The 26,565-nt window shown below is 42.4% G+C and overlaps 1 long non-coding RNA gene across 3 annotated transcripts in view; it reads right to left on the bottom strand.

The window, feature by feature from the left end:
* The window catches only part of LOC115896964, a 74,209-nt gene that overhangs the window by 37,373 nt on the left and 10,271 nt on the right, over positions 1 to 26,565 (bottom strand). The window contains exons 2-4 of one of the 3 annotated variants that reach the window (XR_004056918.1): positions 24,017 to 24,097; positions 12,232 to 12,379; positions 11,294 to 11,475 (exon numbers count right to left, since the gene is read on the bottom strand). This is a non-coding gene — a long non-coding RNA (uncharacterized LOC115896964). Of the gene's footprint in view, positions 1 to 11,293; positions 11,476 to 12,231; positions 12,380 to 24,016; positions 24,098 to 26,565 lie in introns of those variants that run through there. The other 2 variants (XR_004056916.1, XR_004056917.1) reach the window with 2 other exon arrangements.

Below are 26,565 nucleotides of genomic sequence, written 5' to 3' on the forward strand. Positions count from 1 at the left end.
AATTTGAGCTCCCTACCCCCACGTGTTTGAATCTTAATGGAAAATAGATCTGCAACCCGTCACTTTTAAGAATCTTCTTCATAGGGCTCCCCAGCTACCTTCCCTTTACTGCAAACCCTTTAAAGTTTGCGTGCATGCACATGCATGTGCACACATGTGCGTGTAATAATAGGCCCTCTGTCCCTTCCTTGTCTTGATTACTCTTACAGACTACATGTACTAATAATTTTATATTTGACTTTGACTGTTATTTCATTCCCTCTAGTTCTAAACCATTATTCTACATTTTTCAGAGGCTTATTATGACTCACTGGGCAGTCAAAGAAACATAATGAGTCCAAGATGATTGCACATGGTGGTGCTCCACAAATAGCTATTAAACAGCTCATGAAATCTATAAATGTCCTTACTATACTGAGTGCATTATAAAGCTATGAATCAATAATCCAGGCAAGTTTTTTTTAATGTTCTCTAAAAATCTAGCTCTCCAGACTTTTTTTCTCCCAGACACAAAAACTGTATGCATATAGGAAAAAGAAAGCCAAAGAAAATGAAGGAGGAGGAAGAGGAGAAGAAGAGAGGGAGAACAAAGGAGAAATGGAGAAGAATACAAAGAGAGATAAGAAATTTTTTAAATGGCATAAGCCTTTTCTCACAGCTTTTTGACAGTTGCCCACGTAAGGAATAAACGACAAAAGGCAGGAAGTAGGCACTCAAAAAGGATGTATTGAATGAGAAAAGATGTTTTATAACCATATTTTGGACTGAGTTTATACATTGGTTTTCATAGTAACCTCTATTCAATGTTTACTCTGTGCCTGGAACTGTGCATGTATTCACCCAGTAATTTTTAAATGTGAGGAAGGAACTGATATGATCCCCACTTGCCGGGTCATAATAGCCGAGGCCACTGAAGGGCAATATGCAGGCTGAATGTTGAAAAAAAGCCAGTGATCAGGGCAAATTCCTGAGGGTACTGGAAAAAAAACGAATGAGGAGTTAACTGAGCTTAGTTCTTGATATAGCTTGAATCTGTGTCCCCATCAAATCTCATGTTGAATTCTAACCCTCAGTGTTGGAGGTGGAGCCTGGTGGGAGGTGACTGGATCAAGGGGGTGTAGTTCTCATGGATAGGTCACACCATCCCCTCAGTGCTGTTTTCGTGATAGTGGGTGAGTGAGTTAGCATGAGATTGGGTTGTTTAAAAGTGTGTAGCACCTCTTCCCTCTTTCTCTCTTTCTCCTGCTCTGGCCATGTAAAGTGTTGGCTCCCCTTTTGCCTTCTACCATGATTGTAAGTTTCCTAAGGCCTCCCCAGAAGCAGATGCCACCATGCTTTCTGTACAGCCTGTAGAACTGTGAGCCAGTTAAACCTCTTTTCTTTATAAATTACCCAATTTCAGGTATTTCTTTATAGCAATGTGAGAACAGACTAATACAGTTCCCCCTTTAGGATCCCGTCTGTTTATGAATGATTCCAACATCTATTAAGTGGCCCAACTCAAACATCTGGGCATCATTTCAGACTTACTACCGGACCCAATTCCTCACCAAATTCCTAAATAGTTCTCACGTATACTTCCTGCTGCCCCACCACCACTACCAAATTTCATATTGTGACTGATTCTTGCACTGATCATTGAAGGAACATGCCAAACAATCTCCCTGCTTCCAGTCCTGCTTTGTCCCACACTACATACCAGAGAAATATTTTGAAATTCCAATCAGGTTATGTTACTTTTCTGCTTAAAAATCTTTCAGTAATTTCCCATTGTCTTCAGGATAGAGCTCAAACTCATTCACAGAACATACAGAGTCCTTCATGATCTCTCCCTCACCTCCCCTCCAGCCTCATCGCTTACCATCCTCCCACCTACCAGTCCTTCCCTGCAGTCACCTTGATCATTTGTACCTTCCCCAGGACACTTTCAAGTCTCTGAGCCTCCATATCTCTCTGAAATTATTTCTCGCTTCTCATTATTTCTTTCAAGACATTGTGTGTTTTCAAGACATCTTTTAAGACTTAGCTCTGTTTTCCTCTGGGACACTTTCCCCATTCTCCTGCCCCTTCTTTCCTTTTAACTAACTGCTCCTTCACTACCTCCAATATACACACATCTCAAAAGTGGTTTTCATGCCTACATCTTCCAGGGTCCCAACAGAAAACAGATGACACCCTCTGATCAAGCTAAATATGAGGAAAGTTTATTTACAAGGAACTAATTATAAAGTTGTGGGTGTAGTTAAGTGAAACTATAGGAACTGGTATAGAAACTGGATTAGCAGTAGCAGTGGAGCTCTCATTATCTGTAGGTCATAAGAGAGAAGGTAAGGGAGACAGTAGGTGAGTTTGGGATGAGCAGTGATACTTGATGGAGTCATCCTTCCAGGGAGAGAAAGAAATACTCCAGAGCTGCCTCTCCTCTCTCCCCAAGTCTCCTAAAGTGCTGCCTGTCAGTTGAAGCCAACAAGAAACCAGATGGCCCAGGAGTCTTGTTGACATGGTCCATGTAGACCAATCTCCCAGAGAAGAGCAAAGGTGGTGTAAGGGAGGACAGATTATTCCTCTACCCTCTTAGGTTCTGCAGCTGGGCCTGAGAATTAAACTGACAAAAGACAGATTAAAGGAGAAAAGCATATACATTTTATTTGATGTTAATATTTTTGCATGGCATAGGAGCCTTCATAGAAAAAAGAAATGAAGGGGCCCGAGAGGGTATATACCATTTCAACAAAGAATGATCAACTGTGGAGATGTGACAAGAAAAAAGCAGAAGGAGTTTGGACCAAGGCAGCAAATTGTGGGAAAGTGACTAGGAAATATTGGAGAAACTAGTGGAAGATAAAGGTTGTTTTAGTAGGTTTGTTTGTACGGATTCATCTTGACATTCACTCTCTGTTTTCAGTAATAGGAATGTTCTCTTCTTCCTGGTACAGGGAAGGGAAGACACTTTTTTTGTAGGAAATCTGTGTCAGCTTTCAGGTAGAAAGGGAGAGACCAGAGAGCCTTTCTTACGTCTGCTGTTCATTCAGCTCAAAATAATCAATTTTTTTTTTTTTTTTTTTTTTTTTTGGAGATGGAGTCTCGCTCTGTCGCCCAGGCTGGAGTGCAGCGGCCGGATCTCAGCTCACTGCAAGCTCCGCCTCCTGGGTTTATGCCATTCTCCTGTCTCAGCCTCCTGAGTAGCTGGGACTACAGGCGCCCGCCACCTTGCCGGGCTAGTTTTTTGTATTTTTTAGTAGAGACGGGGTTTCACGGTGTTAGCCAGGATGATCTTGATCTCCTGACCTCGTGATCTGCCAGTCTCAGCCTCCCAAAGTGCTGGGATTACAGGCTTGAGCCACTGCACCCGGCCCAATAATCAATATGTTAAAGTTGCATATTTTAGAGTAGCATATTCTGATTCCTATCAGTGGAGAAAGATCGAGTAAACCTGGAGGTGCCCAGTGCCCTTTTTCTGTGTCCCACAGCTTCCCGTGCACACCTCTTCAAACCCATGCCTCCTGCTAAATTTTAACTGCTCCACTGCCTAGCTAGTCTCTCGGCCATGTTGAAAGGCAGTTGGGCCTCTCACCTCTTTTCACCAGTGTGTACCACAGTGACTGGCACATAACTAATGGTAACTGAACTCAATATATATTCTCTAAAATTAAATAACAAAATTTTGAATGTATACATGCCAGAATTGTTGGAGACTTTAGGAATATTTAGTTCACTCTTCTTATTTCAAAGATGGAAAAACTAAAACCAAGAGGTGAATAGCCTTGTTCAAGAGCTAAAATTAATACACAGCATTAATGGTATGGTATACACAGTATTAAAGGAATGGTATACACAGTATTAATTTTCAGGACCAGATTTTAGTTTTTCTAATTCCCAACCTTCTTCTACTACTTAATTTTAACTGTAATCTCAGGTTATTCCTTGGAAGCAAAATTCACACGACTTTTCCATTAAACTAAGAGTCTTATGTTTTGGCAACAAGAAACAGACAGTGAGAGGGGTTGGATCTGCCTGCTTTGAGTCCTTTGCCAAAAACAATCTCTGAGCTCTCTGGATAAGCAACACTTGCAAACCTAGCAAAGTGCCACAAGTTGGAGTCATGAAATGAAGCGCGAGGCTCGGGAATAACGCCTTTACACAAACTACCTCTGGTGGTGGGTGGTGAGAGTGGTTTTGTTTTAACATCCTATTAGCACATTATCTTTCATTTCCAAAGCCTTTATTGGTTCCAAGCCTACAGGTGGTGATGTGGGGTGGGAGGGAGTTTGAGTAAGATGTTCCTTAGTTGGGAGGCAAAGCTGTTGGTGCCTCCTCGTTTGATGAGTCAGCCATCAGCTGCTGCTGCTGCTGCTGCTGCTGCTGCTGCTGCTACCACTGCTGCTGTTTTTTTTTTTTTCCCTTGGGAAATGCAACCATTGCTTCTGAAATGATTGCATGCCAAGTGCAAAAGATGGAAGCATTGATCATACTGGATTGGAATCACCAGTTTATTTATCTGCCCTCACTAAACTGTGTGCTCTTGGAGAGCATAGATTATGCCCTTTGTCTAGGTAACTCCAGATCCTGGCCAAGTGTCTAATGCTTTTTTTGGTGACACCACAAAAAAATGGGGAAAAAAAAAATGCTAGGTGGACTTGAGAACATGGACTCGGTGATCAGGGATGCAATTCTAAGGCCTAGCACTCTGATGAGCATTCTTATGTCTTCTCACTTCTCTAACAGAGGGTGGTTCTAGTACCATCATGCAGCTGTTGCAATGATCCAAGAAGATTGTGTGATTGAAACTTCATGTGATACAAACTGTAAAATTTGGGTATAGCTTAAATTTCCCAGAAGCTATTGGCTAACCCCATGACTTTGTGCAAGTTAAACCACCTATGAACCTCAGTATCCACAGCAGTAAAATAAGAAGGTTAGAAACTATGATGTACATGGTCCTTTTCTGCTCTGAAATTCTCCTAAATTTCTTTGCTGTCAAACACCCTAACTCTCTTCTTTGACAGGGTAGAAGACAGTCCGTGAAGCTGCCACTAAAAAGGATAAAAGGAACTATGTGGGTTTATGATCACAACCAATTATGCTACTGCCAAAAGAAAACAGCACTGAATATTTTAGTTTCTCAGAGGACGTGCAATGTTTGAAAATCATCTTCCTTCTTGCATTTAAAAAAAAAAAAGAAAAAGAAGAAGAAAAGTGGGAGAGCCATCACATTCTGTGCATAACTTTTCTACTTATAGACAAAATTTTCAATTCATTTTTTTCCTTTCTGGAGGTGTGAGGGAAAATTCCCATAGCTGTAGGAGTGTGGAAGTCAGGGGACTAGAGGAGAATGTAAGTGTGATCGTGGGACTACACTTAATTCATTAAAATGTGTGGTTTATAAAAACCACTTTGCCAAAAATGAGCTTTGTGGGAAGGAGAAGGCAGCAGGGATATGGATGCGTGGGGGAAAGGGAGGAGTAAGAAGTGCCAAGAGAGAAGGAAGTCTTATTTGTTGCTAAATGTTGAATTCCACATAAGAATATGTCATGAGCCAATTTAGGGAAATTAAAATGCAACTTGGGGGAGTGCAAATCTATTAGGCACAGATATTACGTGTTGACATTATTATCATCCTATTTTTATATAAATTGTGAACATTCTCCAGTGACTTTAAAAAGTTTGGGGAAACTTTTTTTTTAGTTATCCTCCTTTCACATTTTCTCTCTTATCCTAGGTGAAATGGCAGTAGTATAACAACATTGTGCTTTTATTCCTTTCCTGTCAATACTGTGAATTGTTTCGGAAACAAACTGCATTATTTAGGTTAACATTGGCTGCTGTAACAAATAAACCTCAAACTTTTGTGACTTAACACAACAGAATTTTATTTCTCATTCACCGAACAGTCTGGTGCGAGTATTCCTGGTGGGCGCACCACTTTCCTCAATGAGATAACTCAAGGATTGAGGCTCTGCTATGGCTTGAATGTGTCCCATCCAAAATTCGAGTGTTGCCAATGTGATAGTATTCAAAGGTAGGGCCTTTAAGAGGTGATTAGGCCATAAGGTCTCTACTCTCATGAATCAGATTAGGTGTCCTTATAATAGGTCTTGATAGAGGAAGTTTATCCCTTTTTGCCCTTCTGCTATCTACCATGTGAGGATACATCTCTTCTTCCCCCCAGGGGTTGCAGCATTGAAGGCACCATCCTGGAAGCAAAGACTAGACCCTCACCAAGCAGTTAACACACTGGTGCATTGATCTTGGACTTTCCAGCCTCCAGAACTGTGAAAAATAAATTTCTGCTCTCAATTAATTACCCAGTCCCAGGTATTCTGTTATAGCAGCACAAAGCTTAGGCAGGCTCCTTACATATTGTGGCTCCACTGTCTCCTGTGAGCTGGGAGTTAGGTTCTAGCCATATAAAGAGAAAAAAAAGATGGAGAAGGCACACATGCTTCTTAATGGTCGTGGTTCAGAAGTAACAAATACCAATTTTATATATTCTACTGACCCAACCCAGATGCAGGGGTGTGCTGGGAATGGAGTCTCTGATTGGGCAGCAGGGATCAGGGATCAAAGATCAGGAAAGATTCCAGGGTGAATATTTTACTAGGTGAGGAGGACCATGAATTCTGACAAACAGTTTTTGCTGCTCCACCCACTCCTCATCATCACTGTTAAACACAAAGAGAAATGGCATCACTTTTTGTCCATTGATTGTAACTCTTTCTTTAAAGACTTTTAAGGCAGAATCCTAATTCATCTCTTCTATGAAACTTTCATGATTCAAAGGGAAGTCCCTGCATGGGCACTGCCAGCTTCTGCCTCTATGCTTTTTCCTGAACTTTCTCCACCTCTGGAACGTACTTCGGGTAAGACACCTGTGCCTGATCCTTGTGATCTCTTCTTGGATCTGTTATTCCTCTGCTTGTTCACCTCAGGGGATCCCCTCTCTCAGAGACATTTTTTCTGTCAAAGAATTACTAAGCATTCACAAACTAGTGGGGAGATAGCTTTTCTTTAAGAAATCTCTTGGCAGGCAGACCCCCCAAATCATACCCAGGATATCCCTATGTCAAAACTCACCAGGAACCAAAGGGTTCCTTTTCCTTATTTATAAGTCAATGTTAGAGCCAACTCTATTTTTAGAGGTGTAAAAACTGAGATCTAAGGAGGTTAAGTAGAGCTTTGCCTGAAATTTCACAACTAGTTTGTGAAGAACCAAGCTTAGGATCCAGGAGTCCTGACATTCCACTAACACTCTTTCCATTCTGTCATAGAGTCTTAAGAGCACAAGGCCACATAAGCCAATACCAGTACGCATTCTCAACTCATGGAAGACACAGACACTTAAGTGAGTATGTGTATATACATGTGCTGTGTGTGATTATTTTTTCCTGCCAGGCTTGTCATTTCCCTTTACCACCCAACAATTATTATTTCTTAGAACATGTAATATTGTTGACCGGGCGCGGTGGCTCAAGCCTGTAATCCCAGCACTTTGGGAGGCCGAGACGGGCGGATCACGAGGTCAGGAGATCGAGACCATCCTGGCTAACACGGTGAAACCCCGTCTCTACTAAAAACTACAAAAAACTAGCCGGGCGACGTGGCGGCGCCTGTAGTCCCAGCTACCCGGGAGGCTGAGACAGGAGAATGGCGTGAACCCGGGAGGCGGAGCTTGCAGTGAGCTGAGATCCGGCCACTGCACTCCAGCCTGGGTGACAGAGCGAGACTCCGTCTCAAAAAAAAAAAAAAAGAACATGTAATATTGTTTTAGGTCTCCACAATATTTCCACTACGGCATGGCATTTGCTGGGTGTATTAGTCTGTTCTCACATTGCTATAAAGAACTACCTCAGACTGGGTAATTTACAAAGAAAAGAGGTTTAATTCACTCCTGATTCTGCAGCCTGCACGGAAGCATGGCTGGGGAGGCCTCAGGAAACTGACCATCATCAATGGAAGATGAAGAAGAAGGAGGCGCATCTTACATGGCCAGAGAAGGAGGAAGAGAAAGAAGGAGGAAGTGCTACACCCTTCTAAACAACTAGATCACCCTAGAACTCACTGTCATGAGAATAGCAAGGGAAAAATTTGTCCCCAGGATCCAATCACCTCCCACCAGGCCCCTCCTCCAACACTGGGAATTGCAATCTGCCATGCGATTTGGATGGGGACACAGAGCTAAACCATATCAGTAGGTGACTAGTTAGTCATTTTTTTCTTTTACACAGAAGCTAGTGTGGACATAAATTATCATAGCATCAAAGATACCTAGAGATAAACCAATTAAAAATATGCACAGGATATCAAAGTCAGGTCTAAATATTATTGAAAGAAATTGAAGAAGACCTAAATAAATTAAAAAATACATCACTTTTATGAACTGGAAGGATCTCATCTCTGTAAATAAGTCAAGCCTCTCCAAATTGATCTACAGAATCAATATAATGCCAGTCTAAATCCCAGGAAGGTGTTTTGAGGAAATTGGCAGGCTAATTCGAAAACTAATATAGGTATGTCAAGTCTTAACAGTAACAGAGACAATCTTGAAGAAAAATGAAGTGGGAGGATATCATGACTCACTTTTAAAAGTGCACCAAGTAAAACAGAGTGGCATTGGTCATGGGATAGAAAAATGGACCAATAAAAAGAATTGAAAATCTGGAAACAGATCCATGCATATATGTATACTTGATTTGATTTATGACATAGGGAATCATGGGGAAAGGATAATCCCTTAATAAATGACACTGGTTCAATTACATATTCATATGGAAAAAATCTTGATCCCTACCGCACACTATACACAAATATCAATTCCAAATGTGAAAAGCAAAACAATAAATCTTCTAGAGGGTTTGGCAAACTTTTTCTGTAAAGAGTCAGAGAATAAACATTCTGGGCTTTGTGTGCCATAAGGTCTGTTGTAGCACAAAAGTAGTCATGGGTGATGTGTAAATGAATGAGCATGACTGTATCCCAATAAAACTTTATTTACAAAAACAGTTGGCAGAATGGATTTGGATCACAGTCCATAGTTTGCCAACCCCTGTTCTAGAAGTTAACATGGGAGAATATCTTTATGATCTTGGAAGAAGATTTTTAAATAGTCACAAAATATCCTAATCACAAAGGCAAAGATACATTGTGGTCCTTTAATTTTAAGACGTTCTGTTCACCCCAAAATACCACTAAAGTACTGAAGAGGCAATCGATATAGTGGGAGAAATTATTTGCAACACATATAATGCATGTCTAGAATATATAAAAACTACAAATCAATAAGGAAGACAAATAACCCAATGCCATGTTCAGACACTTCACTAAAGGTAGCCAATTGCCAATTAACATTTTCAAAGGTACTCAACTTTATCAGTCTTCAGGAAAATAAAAATTAAAACCACAATGACATGCCACTACACACCTACTGGAACGATTATAATTTAGAAGACTGACAATACCAAATGTTAGCAAGGATTTTGAACATATACACTGTTGATGGAAGCGTAAACTGGCACATTTCCACTTTGGAAAACTCTTTGGCAAGTTTCCTCTAATGCTGAGTACTATATGCATACTTTCTGACTCAGCAATTCCACTTGCAGATATGTACTCCCACAGAAATATACACAAAAGACATGTATAAGAATGTTCGTGGCAGCATTATTCATAATAACCTCAAATTTTAAACAACCTAAATAACCATGAAATGGACAGTTAAATGGGTAAATAACTCAAAGTATATTTATAGAATGGAAAACTATTCAGCAATAAAAATACATGAACTCCTTTTACATGCAAATCTACTGAAACTTTCAAATGTAACAGTAAGTGAAAGTAGCCAGAACTGAAAGAATACAGAATGTATGATTCTAATTATATGTGGCTCAAATACAAATATAAGTAAAACTAACCCATGGCATTATAAGTCAGAACAGTGGTAACCTTTGGAGAGAAGGAAGAGCATGATAAATTGGAATATTCACTGGGTTTCTTGGGAGTTGATAATGCTCTATTTTTTAACCTGAGTGGCACTTTCACAGGTACATTCATTTTATGATAGCTCATTGGACTATATACTTATGATCTATATAATTCTCTGTATATATGCAATACTTCATTTAAAGGTTTTAGATATCTATTGGAGAAAAAGAAAAAAAAAAAAAAAAAAACACTGCCTCCTGTTCCAACTACATGTTTCAATCGCCAGAGCAGGTCAGACACAATAGCTGTACAGATGCTTAGGTAGCACTGAAACACTACTAGACAAAGAAACACGGCTTACAAGTGTTCACACGGTCTCCTTACACTGGCTCAAAGACCCAGCTGGCTCTAATACATTAAACTTAAAAGGTCACCAAGCCTGGTGACCACCTCACAGAAGAAACAGATTCTAGATACACCCAGAGAAGTTCATCTCAGAACTATCAGGTCAGGAAAATGAGGTTGTGAAATCAGAACTGTAAAGCAATTCTGTTCTCTAGCAACTGCCTTACGTTGGTCTCTTTCCTGCTCCTATTCTCTGTTAAGTCTTGTAAAAGTGGTTTTACTCACAGGACAAGTGGTTCTCTATACTAGGCAGCTTAGATTTAGGTTTCCCTAAAGATGGGTTGAATTGATTGCATATATTTGGAGCTCTATTGCTTTTTAATACCCAATAGCAAAGAATTCTATTCCTGAATCCTAGAACTTCAATCTTCATGAGACAGCGAAAGGGCATTTCGACCCTCTCAATCAAAGTCGAAGAATATTTATTCCATCTCCTTCATATTTCCTCTTCTCGTCCTTGAAATCTTAATTAAAACTTCCTAAATTCATTTCCTCTAAGTATACCACAGTAGCCAGAACCCTTATTGGCATTGAGAACTTTCCTTGGCACAGGTATAATTGCTCCTCTGTCAGTGTCCGGTGGAAGCTAACCTGAGTGGCGTGTTTTCGTAAGCTTTGGTGGTTGAGAGGATGCCACCAGGATGGCAAGAAGGGGATGTGTCAAACACCTCACCTTGAAAGGAGCACAGGCCTTGAAGTCAGACAGACTGAAGCTCCAACACAGTGCCCAGCACTCACTAGATGCTCGACCTTAAACAAATTATTTAATGTAGTTTAGAATCAGTTCCTATATTATAAAATAAATAAAATAGTGTTTATCTGGTAGAATGGCATAAAGTAAGAAGAGGAGGAGGAAGAGGAGGATGAGGAAGAGGAGGAAGGAAGAAGACCATAAATAGAACTGCTGTGCGCCTAGCATTGTTCTGTGTGCTATATATATGTTGACTTATTTCTGTGTAAGTGTCACAGCAATCCTAGAACATAGGCTCTGTTCATATCACCAGTTTATAAATGAGGAGCCCAGGCATAGAGAAGTGAAGGAACTTGCCCGAGGTCAGATGGCTACAAAGTGGTGGAGGGAGGACACTGATCCAAGCAGTCTGGCCGCAGGGTCCACGTTCTTATGCACAACACCCAACTGGTTTCTTGCCCCTAGAGTAGAGGCAATCAAGCATGGATTACTCACTTCAAGTAATGCTTCTTTCATCCCCTTTCTCACAAAGCTCAATGGCATATCTAATATTTAGGTTTAGGAAGAGAGAAGTTAAGAAGATCCTTGTATGTTTCTCTCATTTAATAGCACCCCCTGTATCTTACTTTCACCTCCTCAGTGAACGACTTAGAGAATAGGGCTGCTTGGGTAAGTTCTTTACTCAACATGCACACGATGAGCACCTATGGCACGCCAAGCACTATCGTAGGTAATAAAGGAGCCAAGGGGCCACGCCAGTTTCTTCTCTACTCTTCCTCTCTCACTGGAATCATAAGTCCACATGAAATGCTGTGGCCTCAGGACTAAAGAAAAAAGTCTAGGCCAATGACAGGCCAATACTCATACAGCCCTAGCTTGTCCATCAGCTGCCAGAGAGGCCTGCATGAATCCAGAAATAAATCCAATCCGGAGTTATGTGGAGAGAGCCTACTCCAGCCTGGATTTGCTCCTGAAACAGCAAGTACATTGTTCCTAACTCCAGGCCACGCTTGCCAGTGGCAGCTCATGACCCTCCAGAAATTACTTTGCCTTTATAGAGCAGGCTGTAATTTTAACTCCCACTCCCCCGCCACCAACTTTATTTTTTCATCAAAAATTAATTTAAACACCAATGAAAGCTCAGAATCCATTCACTCTGATTGGCAAGAAAGGAAAGAGAAAAGAAAAGCAAAAACACATTTTGTTGTTCGCCATACCTGAACTGGCAGAGTCTTCAAGAGTTGTACTGAGGTTGGAATTTAACACTCCCTCCTCCAACACAAACACTCCTGCGGTGGGGGGAGGCAGGGGGATGTGCTCACTAGGCCGCCCTCAGATCTGTGCGTTGACGGTGAAAACAAGGCCCTAAAACGCATGTCCAGGAAAACTTGAATAAGTCGTGACCTACACAAGGTAAACCTTGCTACCGACTGCTTCTCCTTTCCTCTCCCCGCTTCCATCTTTTTCCTTCCCACAGAGCTTCTCCTTTCCTTCGCAAAGCTTGGGAAGCACCCTCTGTAGAAACTAAACTGTACATGAAAATCCAGGTCCCAGTCCACCATTCCAAAGCCATCAGTACCTTCAACAGGGGAAGCTAAGACTAAGAAATGGGACTTGGAGAGCTTTCCTGAGACCTCCTTTCCAGTCGTATCTGCCTTCCTACAAGCCCTTGTTTGAGAAGTGTGTATTGAGATGGAATAACCTGTAGGACTTCTGGGTATTTCTCTCTAGGCTTCTGGCCCAAGCTTGTATCTTTGGAATGTTCCCAGAGTTGACCCAAGAGCCATGGTGATCATAGCAAGTCCAGGCTCTAGTGATGTGGGCACTGTGGAAAGTTTCCTGAGGAGTGTGTCATGTTGAATCAAATGTGAATGCTTCCCCTAAACTAGATGTTCTTGAAGTTTATGTAAATAGAAGGCAGGAGAAGCTCGAGTAACTGCAGTTCTCCCCATTTGAATCATTGGTTTTACTCTTTGCACTGTGTCCAATGCAGCCCACTCTGCAGAGCAATAGGAGCCAATCCCAAGGCTCCAAGGGTCAAGCGGAAGGAGAGAGCTGACAGCTCCCAGTAAAGGAAAAAGCAGGGTTACTGTCCAGCTTTCTGGAGTTGCAGGATTAGTTTTCTGCTGGACTCCCCAAGTGGCAATCTACAGGCCTCTTTCCAGAATTACCAGACTCTGAGGAGACAATAAGAAAGAAATTAAAACAGTTTTTGAAAAGTTTTCCAAAGTTGGTGAATGCTATATAAAGCCCCAGTTGACTTTGGTATTTGCTCGGCTACAGGGAGAGGGGAACACGATATGATTTGTGGGTGTGTTGGTTGCAAGTTTTGGCCAAGGCCTAGGTTGTTCCGAATTAAGACTGAGGAAGCAGAATTTTCCTTAGGGCCTTGGTACTGACTTTGAGCTGGAATCTTCTAGAAGACCCCATAGAGTGGAAAAACGCTTGCCTATTATGCTTGTGTAACAGGATTATAGATTATTTCACTCTGAGAATCTTTATGAAATGACTTAGGAAGCCTGAACCTCAAAATGTTGAGAAATCTTCGAAGCTGAGGGGATGCTGGGTTGATTCTGGGTGTTGGAACTAATATTTCCACTTGGGTCTTGTGTTGTCTGAGGTTGGACTCCCCAGAAGCAGACCCTGAGTGATTCATTTAAGGAATATCGCCAGGAAAAACTGGTGAGAAGTGGGCCCCAGAAGTAAAGGAGGATGCCGGGACAAGATGCAACACTGAGCAAAGCCTCAGGAAAGGAAATGCTGAGATGTGACTTATCGTCTCTCCAGATCTTCCTGTGTACTGTCACTGCTGTCCTGGCCAGGGACCAAGGAAGCTGGAGTATTTACACCTCCTCTCACCTGTCATTCACCAGTTAAAGACTGTCATTTCTAGAAGGAAGTCAATCTTCATTATTGCACTATCAAAATAGTTTCTGGACCGACGGCAGCTCTCTGATAAAGAGATACAGCTGCTGCTTGAGCACAGCTGGACCTGGGTACATGAAAATAATAAAGGGCTTGTAAGGGGAATGGTCCAAACACTAAGTGAGTCAGCTATATATTGTCTGGACTTGCTATGGACTGAACTGTGTCCCCACTAAATTCGTACGTTCAAGTCTTAACCCCTCAATGTGACTCTATTTGGAGATAGGCCTTTAGGAGGTAATTAAGGTTAAGTGGGATCACAAGGGTGGACCCCTAATCCAATTGGACTGGTGGCCTCGTAAAGACAGGAGGAGACACCAGGGATGTCTCCCCCTGTCTCTTTTCATGCACACTCAGAGGAAAGGCCATGTGAAGACACAGCCAGAAGCCAGCTGTCTGCAAATCAGGAAGAGAGCCCTCACCAGGAATGAAATTGCCACCTTGATCTCGGACTTCTCGCCTCCAAGAGTGTGAGAGAATAAAATTCTGTTGTTTAAGACACACTGTGTGTGGTATTTTGCTATGGCAGCTCTGGCAAGTCATTGCTTTGGGTCAGTCATATACAGAGTGGGTACATTTATCTGTAAATAATAAATTTACAGATGCAATCCATGGTACACAAGTACCAAAGGCTGTGAGCGGTCACCATTGATTTGTCAATGCTGTGGGCCCTGCCATTGGTCCCAGAGTTAGTGTCAGCCAGTGGTCCTTTGGGGTCTTCCCCTCACCTCATCTTAAAGTTTTTGGTTCACATTCCCTCTGCTTTGCTTGACTGCATGGAGGTGGGGCAGATGCTGCATTTGCAGGAGGGCACCAGTGCGCTTTTCTGTTTTCTCCCCTACTTCCCAGTCATTCCATCTGAAAAGAATGCATAAAACCAGATTCTGAAGAACCAGCATGTCTTTTTAAACTTCTTGGCCACCTGTCAGTGGGTGGAGATCCCACAACAAAGCAGGAACTATCTAGATTATAGATGTCCAGCCAACCTGCTCACATGGCCCCAAGGTGAGGCTTGAGCTCACAGTTGCTAGCCACTGAGCACCCAGGCCATGCTGAGCACAGCACCACAGGGCAGAGACTTCTGAAGTTACAGCCTTGCCACTTAACAGCAAGAAAGAGCTTCCTGAAGCCAAAAGCTCAACTATGTGCTGCTCAAGAATGGCATGCTGGTAGTGGCAGGCAGTCTACAGAGGAACAGAGAAACTACATGGAGAAGCAGACCCGGGCTCAGTGTTACCTCCTTCTCCATAACTGTGGGACTGGCAAGGAGAAAGGAAAGTGGGGCAACAACCAAAAGAAAAGCCCAAATGATTGCTTTTGTCCAGGCACAAATATCGCTAGTTATGCCATGCCCCCACTGAGCCTCTAGATCCTTGTCAAATCCTCTTCCGCAGACTAAAAATAATCACTCACATATAAACAAACGTAAATATATTTTTAACATGCCTCAGAAAACCCACCTTCCTGTTGGGTTTTGGGGCTGTCTCTCCAAGTCAACTGGCATATCACAAAAGCAACTGCAACTGCTTAGAACTTTCCACCACATACAGGCAAATGTGACCCCAGGTGACATCTGACTATGAATGCCAAAGTGACTTGTGTTGTGAGATTAGAATCTCTAACTGCCTTGTGGTTTCAGAAAGCAGGAGAGGCCAGAACTTAAGAGAGGGTGAGGGCTTAAAAATTCAAGGTGAAGAGTTCCAGAAAAACCCACACATTTTGAGGGTCATTTGTGTGGCTTCCTGCGGAAGGTTTTAAAAGCTGGAGTACAGTACTGTTGAGACGTTAGCCAGTGGAAATAAAGGAAGCCTGCCACCCAGCCAAGCAGCTAGCTGGATGGCAGCCCCCAGTTGGGGAAGGTATTTCACCCTGTGAGGGCAGGCAGCGAAGGAAGAGAAACCAACCAACTGTCACCAATCTGAAAGAATTTGAGGGCCAGAAGTATAACAGCATGATTTAAAAAAAAAAAAAAAAAAAAGTATTTTTTTAAAGGCATACACAGGACATATGATCCCTAAGTAATAGCTCGTAATTAATAAATAAACCCTGTGATCCTGCCAAAGTACTCTTTGTCTAACTCATTTGCAGACATTAGATGCCTCTTACCTCTTCTTTGCACTCATCATCATTCCACAAAAATAAGAGATTGGGGCAAATAAGGATTTGCATCAACGGGACATTTTGTGCTTTTCAAAGAGCAGTCCGTTCCACTGAGAGGTAAGAATAACATAATTAGAAGAAAATTGTGGGATGTGCCCATGGCCAGGTGTGGTGGCTCACACCTGTGACCCCAACACTTTGAAAGGCCGAGGTGGGAGGATTGCTTGAGGCCAGAAGTTCAAGACCAGCCTGGACAACATAGTGAGGCCCTGTTTCCACAAAAAAATTTTAAAAATTAGCCATGCATGGTGACACATGCCTGTAGTCCTAGTTACTCAAGGGACTGAGATGGGAAGATCACTTGAGCCCAGGAGTTCCAGGCTGTAGTTTGCTTTGGCCACACCACTGCACTCCAGCCTCGGTGTCAGAGCAAGGCTGTCTCTAAAATTAATTAATTAGTTAAAAAAAGAATTGTGCCCAAATGGCTTAGAGCTGGTTAAGTGACAGATGTATTTTGCTGTGGACCAAAGTTAAGGTTGTTTGACTCTTAGGCACTTCTTTGGCCATGACCTCCTGCTTCTGGTTCTCCTGATAAAATGCTGGAGGCTCAGTCCAAGGTAACAAGGAAGAAGTGGGCTCAGGAGGACAGAGCTCTGGCTTCCCAGATGCACATTCATTCACAGGCTCCTACCTCTGCCATTGCAGGTTCCTTGACTTTGGCCTTCAGTCTTGACTTATTGTAATTTCTCTGCTTATGGGTAAAACGAGGAATTCCTGTCACATTGCCAACACCACCCCCTTTCTTCTCACCCCAAGGAGGGTGCAGAGAGGGGGCGAGACCAAGCCTGCCCAGAGTTGGAGTCTTGAGACGTGAGGTAACGTTGGTTCCCCATCTATGCTGAAACCTGAGGGAAATTGGCAGGGCTTATGAGGAGGGGAGGGCCAGCCTTGAGATTTTCTTTATGTTTGGCCTGGATGTAGTCCAACCTTAAACTCAAATGAAAACTTGAGAAATGTTATATTACCAAAGAGCGCATGTGTGTGTTTTGAGATGAAGGTAATGGAGTGGGTGGTGGCAGCCAGTCACAAAGCGCAGCTTCAATCCGGCTAAACAACTAAACCCTCACTGAAGAATCCAGGCCCTCTTGACCGCACCATAAGGAGGAGTCTTTACTACCCCAATTCTTGTATTTTGTGTTTGCACCCATCCAGGGAGCTCTTAGAACACCTGGGTCCCAGTCCCTCATGTGGTTACACACCTGAGCTAAGTCTCTTCACTTCTCTGATCCTCAACTTTTCCCATGCTCTAAATTAGAGGTATAAATCGAGTGTCAGGGATCTTTTCATTCAAAGAACCAAGTTCTAGTGCAATCACTGGCAAATGTAATTTCTAAATGTTAAAAGTCATCCATGCTTCCAAGATGCAATTGAAAAATGGTAAATGTTGAGAGGCTCAATGCATTTCGTTTCTTTTTCAAAGGGCCTTTCCTATTTCAGGCAACCGCGCCTGTGGTGAGTATGAGTGTATGAAAGCATATGTTTGCAAAACAGTTGAAATATTTGCGTATAATAGCATTTTCACAGCAGTTAGTATAAACAGGGAGAAACTTAGGAGTGGCTTTTCGTGGGTGTCTATGAAATGACAGATTGTGCAATTTTTAGGAAGAAAAAAGCTTGAAAGGAAAAACCCTAGAGGCAATAATATTTTGACCTTGAGAGAAAAAAATATGCTAGTTTGTGTATAGAAAATAAACTCTCCTTCAAAGTTTACGTTCAGAAAAATCTTGGTTGCTTGCTCATAAATAAATTGAGGACAGAATTGTTGATTATTGAGGTTAATGTTCTTTTACTAAAGTGGAAACATTGTATGTAATTAGATTAAGAAGAGATTTCGGTAGAAAGAGTGACGATGTGAGTAATCTTGAGTCAACAAAGGCACATTTTGATTTTATTAGCTAGCTATTAGAGCAATCTTTGGCATTTTATGTGTGATGCAGAGCATCAGGATGTAGCTGTTGAAAGTCATTTGTGTCCGCTGTCTGGACTAATTGAGCGACAATAATAAAACGCTGTTTTTAGATAAACAATGGGTGGCGGAGCTCCATCAGTCCCTGCAGGGAGCATGTTGATGCCTTTCAAAGAGCAACTGGCTGAGCTCACGTGCCACAGTCATTTCACAGAGGAAAGTCAAGTCGTTTAAATCAACTAAATTGAACGCAGTTTTGAAATGGAAATCAGTAATCCCAGTTTGGAGCTGCCTCCTTGTCAATGGAAAGTTAGAGGCTCAGATCGCCGTCTGGTTCTCTCCCAAATCTTATTCAAAGGCAGGAGGCCCCTGAGCCACGCAGATTTCAAGTTAGCAATACCAGGGAAAGGAATATCACGTGTGGTATGTTTTGTGTAGTGCGTTAGTGCCGAACAGGCTGACATGGAAATATCATCATAAACCCAAGCTGCCTGCTCTATGTCCCTCCCTTCAGTGCACACAAGATGGGCCCTAGACAGACGGACAAACAGAAGGCTTCCAGGAGGATGTAAGTGGGTAACGTGCTGCTGCCCTTGCCCAGTAGGAAGGAATTTCTCTTGGAGGCCTCCCTCCTCCTCAGAATGTGCCCTTTCTCCTTCCCCCATGCCCTTTAGAATAAAGCATGTCCAGAAGTGAACCTCAACTTTGCATCAAGATTAGGATCTCTGGTTACAGACTGAGAACAGAAGAAAGCAGGCTGGCATCCTCCGACTCACTTTATCTTAACGTAGGATCACACAACCACCAGGCTTTTGTGGCAGCCAAGGGGTGGCAGGGGGTTCTTCAACATCTCCCTCTTTTCAGCTATCAGCCTTGTGCAAACAGCCACATGACCTAGGGAAAGAGTGTGCTGGCTTGACAAACACGGCTTTGAGATAGGTTCACGGCACTCCACAAACTAATTGCATCTTCCTCACCCTGCTATAAAATGTTGTTGTTGACCAGCACAATAGCTCACTCCTATAATCTCAGCACTTGGATGAAGCCGAGGCTGGAGGATCACTTGGGCTCAGGAGTTTGAGACCAGCTTGGAGAACATAGTGAGACTTTGTCTCTACTAAAAATAAAAATAAAAAATGAGGCTGTACTCCCAGCTACTCAGGAGGCTGAGGTGGGAGGATCACTGGAGTCCAGGAGATTGAGGCTGCAGTAAGTGGTGACCATGCCACTGCACTTTAGCCTGGATGACAGAGTGAGATGGTTTCAAAAATACACAAATACACACACACACACACACATAGTCACCACTGAGCTTTAGGAAGCTGGGTGCAGTCCATTGACATTTTCATTCAGTAGCTCTTACCTGAATACTTGCTAGGCATAAGGTCCTGTGCTGCCTGCTGGGGATATATCATTGCAAAAGACCAACACATGGCACTTGAAGATAGATAGATGATAGATAGATAGATAGATAGATAGATAGATAGATAGATAGATAGACAGACAAATACAATACAATAGACTATTGGTCTGTTGATACACGTTTAGGAGGTCATGAGTGGCTTTCCCCCTCCCAGCACACCCAGCCCTAGATCAGTCAGTTGTCTTTTAGAGCTTACAAGGGAGGAAAAAAAATATTTTTTCTGCTGTTCTTCTAGATTCCTCAGCAGGGGCCTATAAATTGGGCTGACAAAAGACAGATTAGCAAGAGAAATACAAGCAGCAGTTTATTAACATGTGCACCCTGATTACACATGGAAATACCTAGAGGTGAGTAACCCAAAGGAGTGGTTAGAACTCGGGCTTATATACCACCTTAACATAAAACACAGGAAAAGGGGTTTGAGGCTTCTGGGGGAGGCAAGTTATGGGATGGTGACCAGGAAAAGTATGGTAGACAAGAGTTGTTTAGTAAGGTTTGTTATGTAGATTTAAAATAGTACCTTCTTCACTGATAAAAGTTGCTAAGAGTACTCCTTTTCCTGGTATGAGAAAGGGAGATATCTCTACAAATCTAAATTTCCTTTATTAAGGAAAACCATGTGCCTTGGTTTTAGGGTTTTCCTGAGACTGCTAGTTCTCAGTGGCCTCGAGCTCAAAACAATCCATACGCCAAAGAGGCATATTTTGGGGTGGCATATTCTGGTACCTCTCAGGCTACTCCTCACACTATTTTCACTTGACTTCCTAGTCACCTCATCTGCTCTTCACCCTGGACACTAGAGAAAATTCTCTGGCTCTGTCATAACCGAAAGCACGAAGTTCTTTCTGTGCATTCCTCTAATCTAAACCATTGTGACAGATTAAAACTAGGCTTTGTACAATCTTTAGTTGATGACTCCTCTGAGTACTGCCCCTCTGGAACATAGGCCAAGACAAGCAGCCAAAACATGTCTTCACCTTCTCTCTTAAGAGCTTCTTCCTGACTTTCTTGCATCTTGGACATATTTTAGTAATTTCTTAAAAAGTATTTGCAATGGTTAATTTTATGTGTCAACTAAACTAGGCTATTGTGCTCATTTGCTTGGTCAAGCACCAGTCTGGATGTTGCTGTGAAGGTGTTTTCTTTTAGATGTGATTAATATTTTAAATTAGTAGACTTTGAGCAAATTAATTTTTCTGCATAATTTAAATGAGCTCAGAGGACAGAGCATCAGGCCAAAGATGGTTATTCTCAAAGCTTAAAATCTAATGGAATTTATCCTGCTAGGTTTTGAACCTGCTCAGAACTTTTGAGTCCCCTTTTCCTTCTGATTTCTCCTTTTTGGAATGGGCAGCCTGTCCTATACCTGTCCTAACATTTCTATCTTGCAAGTAAACTTGTCTGGTTTCATAGGCTCACAGCTAGAGAAAAATGTTGCTCCAGAATGAATCACACTGAGTGTCGCACACACCTCATTTAGATGATATTTAAAAGAGATTTTGAACTTAGAGTTGATACTAGAATACATCAAGACTTCCAGGAGTGTTGGGTTTGGGTGAATGCATTTTGTATGTGAAAAGGATGATCCAGAGGCTGGTCTGTGACAGGCTGAATTATGTTCTCCTGACCCAAATTCATGTTTTGAAATCCTAACCCTAGTGCCTCAAAATGTGACTCTATTTGGAAACATAGTTGTTGCAAATATAATAATTAGTTAAGATGAGGTAATACTGGAGTAGGGTGAGTCCCTGATAACAATATGACTGGGTATCCTTATCAAAAGAAAAAATTTGGGCCAGGCGTGGTGGCTCATGCCTGTAATCCCAGCACTCTGGGAGGCCGAGGCAGGTGGATCACCTGAGGTCAGGGGTTCGAGACCAGCCTAGCCAACATGGTGAAACCCCATCTCTACTAAAAATATGAAAATGAGCTGAGCGTGGTGGCGTGTGCCTGCAGTTCCAGCTACTTGGGAGGCTGAGGCAGCAGAACCACTTGAACCTGGAAGGCAGAAGTTGTAGTAAGCTGATGTAGTGCCACTGCACTCCAGCATGGGCAACAATGAGTGAGACTCTGTCTGAAAGAAAGAAAGAAGGAAGGAAGGAAGGAAGGAAGGAAGGAAGGAAGGAAGGAAGGAAGGAAAGAAAGAAAGAAAGAAAGAAAGAAAGAAAGAAAGAAAGAAAGAAAGAAAGAAAGAAAGAAAGAAAGAAAGAAAGAAAGAAAGAGAAAGAGAAAAAATTAGACACAAACACACACACACAGAGGAAAAACACCATGTGAAGTTTGGATTCATGCTGCCACAAGTCAAGGAACTACCAGAAACCGGGAGGGAGGCCTGGAACACTAGATCCTTCCCTGGTGCCTTCAGAGGGAGCATGGCCCTGCCAACATCTTGATCTTGGATTTCCAGCCTCCAGAACTATAAGACGGCAAATTTCTGGTTTTTTAAACCTCTCAATTGCTGGTACTTTGTTATGACAGCTCCTGTAAACTCACAGAGTGTCCCTTCCTTGTCACCTCTGCATTGCACTCCCCACTGGATCAACACCTGGAAGCCCACCTTGTTGGAACCCTTATGTCACATAGGGGGTGACAAGAAGTTCCTGCTTCTCAGCCCCAAGTTGCTGGCCTTTCTGGATTTTGCGCCCTGCCATTAGCACAAATATTAGCATGTTCGTAACACAGACATGTTAGGATTGCTCTAGCTCCAAGTCATAAAGCCCTCTTAAAAAAATGAAGCCAAAAAGCGTCAAGTGGCTTAAGCACATCAGCACCTGAAGTATAAGGATTTTATCCTATACTTTTCCTGCTGAAACACACATTGGTTTAAAAAAAAAAAAGTGAAAGGGGAGAAAGCAGCCTCAAAACTTATCTTTGTGTTCACTGAAAATGTTGGCACTGTCAGGGCAAGGTTACTCTGCAATGCTCAAGGGCATATTCAGTTAACTAACTTGGAAAAGAAGGATCCAGATTATTTCTTTCTTCAAATGGTTGCCTCTGATGAATTAGGAATACAGGATAAAATAAGAAACACCAGTTTAGGAGTTGAGGACCCGGGTTCAAATTCTGACTGGATCTCTTACCAGCTGCATGATCTTAGATAAACGACTTGTCAAGCTCTTTGAGCATCATTTTTCTTATCTATGAATGAGAGGTCAAAATCCCTATCTCAGGGAGGTATAGACTTTCCCTTGCTTAGGCCTCTGATTCCTGGAAGCGGGGGAGTATTTTAGCATGAAATATCCAAGTTATGCAGTGAGAATTCATCATTATTCACATGAGGAAGGGTTGTCTTATAGATGCTCCACCCTGAAGATGGGAAAAGACTACAGGGAGCCACCCATGGTTTCCCTTTGGGACCAGCAGTAACTGTCGTCTCCCAGGGGAGGGGTCATGTTTTGTGGAGTCTAGAGCTTAATTAACTTGGGAGGTCATTTTGAAGGAGTAGAACTCATCAATTCAAATACAAAAGGAGGTGCAGGGCTTGAAAGAGGCTTGCGTTAGCGACAAGTCCTGAAGCATGAGCTTCCTCAGCTGCAGAATAAACCTAAGCACGTCCCCTTTGGGATACAAGAGTAGACTCAGGACCTTGGGCAGAAGAGTGAGGAGGAAAAAGAGAGAAAGATTAAAATGATAATAAGAGGATTAAAATTAGCAGGGCGTGGTGGCGCGTGGCCTGTAGTCCCAGCTACTCGGAGGCTGAGGCAGGAGAATGGCGTGAACCCAGGAGGTGGAGCTTGCGGTGAGCCGAGATGGAGCCACTGCACTCCAGCCTGGGTGACAAAGCAAGACTCCGTCTCAAAAAAGAATAAAAATAATAATAATAATAATAAGAGGATTCTAGAACTCCCATCTGAAGCTGATTCAGTATGACTGGAGTGTCGATAAATGTCTGTATTCAGGATGTCTATAAATGATTGCTACTAGATTACAGTTCTTCAAAAAATATTTTTTTCTGCTAACTGAGTAGACCTGAATGCCTGCTCAGATCTGAAAATATTCTATCTTATTTTGTCCTAACGTGATGTTAAGGGTGGATTTCTTTTTATGAAACTCCCGTGTGTAGTTGGGACCTGGCTTTAGTTCACATGTGGCTCATCCCCAGTGGTCATACTGAACCTGGGCAGGCCTACGAAAAGCCTGTGATGGGGTTCAGGACACTCTCCCTTAAAATACAGCACCTTGGCATTTGAGAAAAGCACAGAAGCAGGAAGTTCACTTCTACCATGCCTTCTCCCTTCTTCCTTCTCCCTTGAAGCAAGTCATAAGACCTCATATGACAGGTGCCCTCCTTACTCCCAGAGAAAAGGAAGGAAGACACAGAAACACCAAGAAGAATATGGACAAACAGGCCTTGCTAAGCTCCCCTCCCTCCCCCGTTTATGACCATGACATCATACTCCATTTGTCCAATCACACTTTCATCAAACCTGAACATGAAAATACACAGGTTTCTCTGTTTGGGAGAAGTTTCCATGTCATGTAAAACTTACATTAAAGAAATGTGTATGTTTTACCCTTGTTAATTTGTCTTGTGTTATAGCAGGTCTAAGCCATAAGCCTAGGATAGATGAGGAAAAGATACTTATACCTGTTCGTCTGAAGGCTGAGGGATGGTTCTTATCAGACTGGAAGGAGCCATGCACCGAGAAGTTGACCCTGTAACAAAGCCCTGGAGGTGGGAAAGAAGGAGGAATTCAGAAATGCATTCAGCACATATTTATTGACATGTGCCTAAATCCACAAGCACATATCAGAAGCCCTTGAGGCCAGTTATGTTTTAGAATTCAGAAATTTTCAGATTTTAGAAAGGCAATATTCATAAACCAAATATTATATAACATCCCTAGAGGGGTTGGAGGCAACACTTTGCAAATCAAACACAGTATTTCCACAGACCTGTCTAGCCAGATATATGAATATTCACACCAAGTGGGATAAATGCAGCCTTACTTCACTTCATGTTTTGCCACCAAGTTGGTTATAAAAATTTTTGTGTTTTTAGAGGTTTGGGGATTTTAGAATTATGGATAGGGATTGTGGACCTGGGCCAGGTGCCGGGCAGTGTTCTGATGCTGGGGAAATAGCACTAACAGGACCAGAGCAGAGGCCTGAGGGAGCTGGTAGGCTCTGAACAAGGGATGGTTCCCCAGTAGGGCCCTGGCAGATGCAGGTGTAATCTCCATGGGGAGAAGGGGAGATTTTTAAAGGGAAAGAAAACAAAACAAAACAACAATAGAAATGGTGTTCCATTAAAGTTCTAGAAAACATTAGTGCATAAGCTTGAGTGCTTTAAAAAATATCTCCAACAGAAAATCACACAGAGAATAGAGGCTCCCTCCCTCCTTCCTGTTAACAATACACAGCTCAGTGGCTCTGGTGACTGGAGGGCCATGGGCCTCAGCTGGAAGATGTGAGTGCCCAGCAGACTGGATGAGCACAGCTGATGCCCACCCGACAGAAGCAGACCCCGATGGAGAGAGACCCACTCTGAGTGGTGGTTTGTGACTGTGTGTTGGGATATGGGGGAGACAAAGGTACCCCTGGGACAGGTGGCCAGAATATTTCCTGGGGTCTATAACCTGTAGGCACCTGTAGGAACTGACATATACACATATGTCTATGCATGTATGTTTATATATATGTATTAACTATTGGGAGGAAGACTTTTCGTCTATTTACTTAGTTTGGAGTGCTTGGGGGCCTGCAAATTAACTAGCAATAGACAAATTAGCAGAAGAAAAAAGGAAGTTTATTTACACGTGCATTGGACATCACTAATGAGTAACTCACTGAATACCCAGAGGTAAAGGCTTATATACAGGTTGAATATCCCTTATTTGAAATGCTTGGGACTTAGAAGTTTTTCAGATTTTGGATTTTTTCAGATTTTGGAATGTTTGCTTATGCATAATGAGATACCTTGGGAATCTCAGGCCCTATGTCTAAACACAAAATTCATTTATGTTTTCCATGCAACTTATACCCATAGACAGATGATAACTTCACACAGTTTTAAAAAGAATTTTGCACATGAACAAAGTTTGTGTTCCGTTCATATATGTGTCTGGAATTTTCCACTTGTGGTATCCTGTCAGTGCTCAAAAACTTTCTGATTTTTAGAGCAGTTTGGATTTTGGATTAAGGATGCTCAATTTGTACCAATATAACAAAAAAGGGAGTAGCAGGAATTTATGGATTCGATGGGAAAATGTGTAAGGTGCTGTGAGTTTTTCTTTGTGCTAATGGGAAGGGGCAATGTGTCCACTTCCTGGAATTTGCAGGAAACCCCCTGAAAGCAGGGTTAACAGCAGCCTGTATTTTTGAAAGACTCTTTGTTAGTCAGATAAGGAAAGTTCAGATAAGATTTTAAATATTTTCACCTCTAAACAATCTTTATGCCAAAGCTGCCATCCCTTTAATACATATATGCAGCACACACATACATATGTAAATATATATTATATAGGTATATCTATACGTATGATATACCTATATAATATATATTTATACACACATGGGATATTCTATACTTACACCGCTTACAGCGATTATTTTAAAAATCTCCCTCTGCTTTTTCTCTTGTTCACCTCTGCCCCCTCCCAAGATGCTGGCTTGCCCTCCTGAGGCCTGCAGGGTCAGGACCAGATCGAGGAGAAATGAGGAGGTTGCAAAGCAGCATGTGTAGACTGCGTGGTTTGCTGAGAGTCTTCAGGGTAGTGCTAGGCTCTTAGGTTCGCCGTGAATGTAAGTGCAAATCAGTTATGCTTGGCTCAAGTTCTTTACCCTCTAAGTAGATTTCCCAGGGAGTTTCAGAAACACCAGCACAGGAGGGATGAATTTTCCGAGAGTGCATGCTCCTGTATTAGTGGGTGTACGCAAGAGCCAGAGAAATCTGGGCTCTCACGTTCACTGGGCTCCCACTGGTTAGAAAACTCAGGGTCTAAACTCCAGTGAACGTTCTCAAAAGAATCTAAGAACCTCGTTACCTCTTCCTACATTGTGTGGCCACTGTTGACTCTCTCCCCCAGCACTCCCAGAAATCGTTCTGGATTTTTTTCTAGGAAACAGCTTAGGGACATTTATCTTTCCCCTGTCCTCCTTGGGGAGAGCATGTGTGGACCACTCCCCACCGGTTGG

This window comes from Rhinopithecus roxellana, chromosome 4, assembly GCF_007565055.1.
Source record: "Rhinopithecus roxellana isolate Shanxi Qingling chromosome 4, ASM756505v1, whole genome shotgun sequence".
Lineage (NCBI taxonomy): Eukaryota > Metazoa > Chordata > Mammalia > Primates > Cercopithecidae > Rhinopithecus > Rhinopithecus roxellana.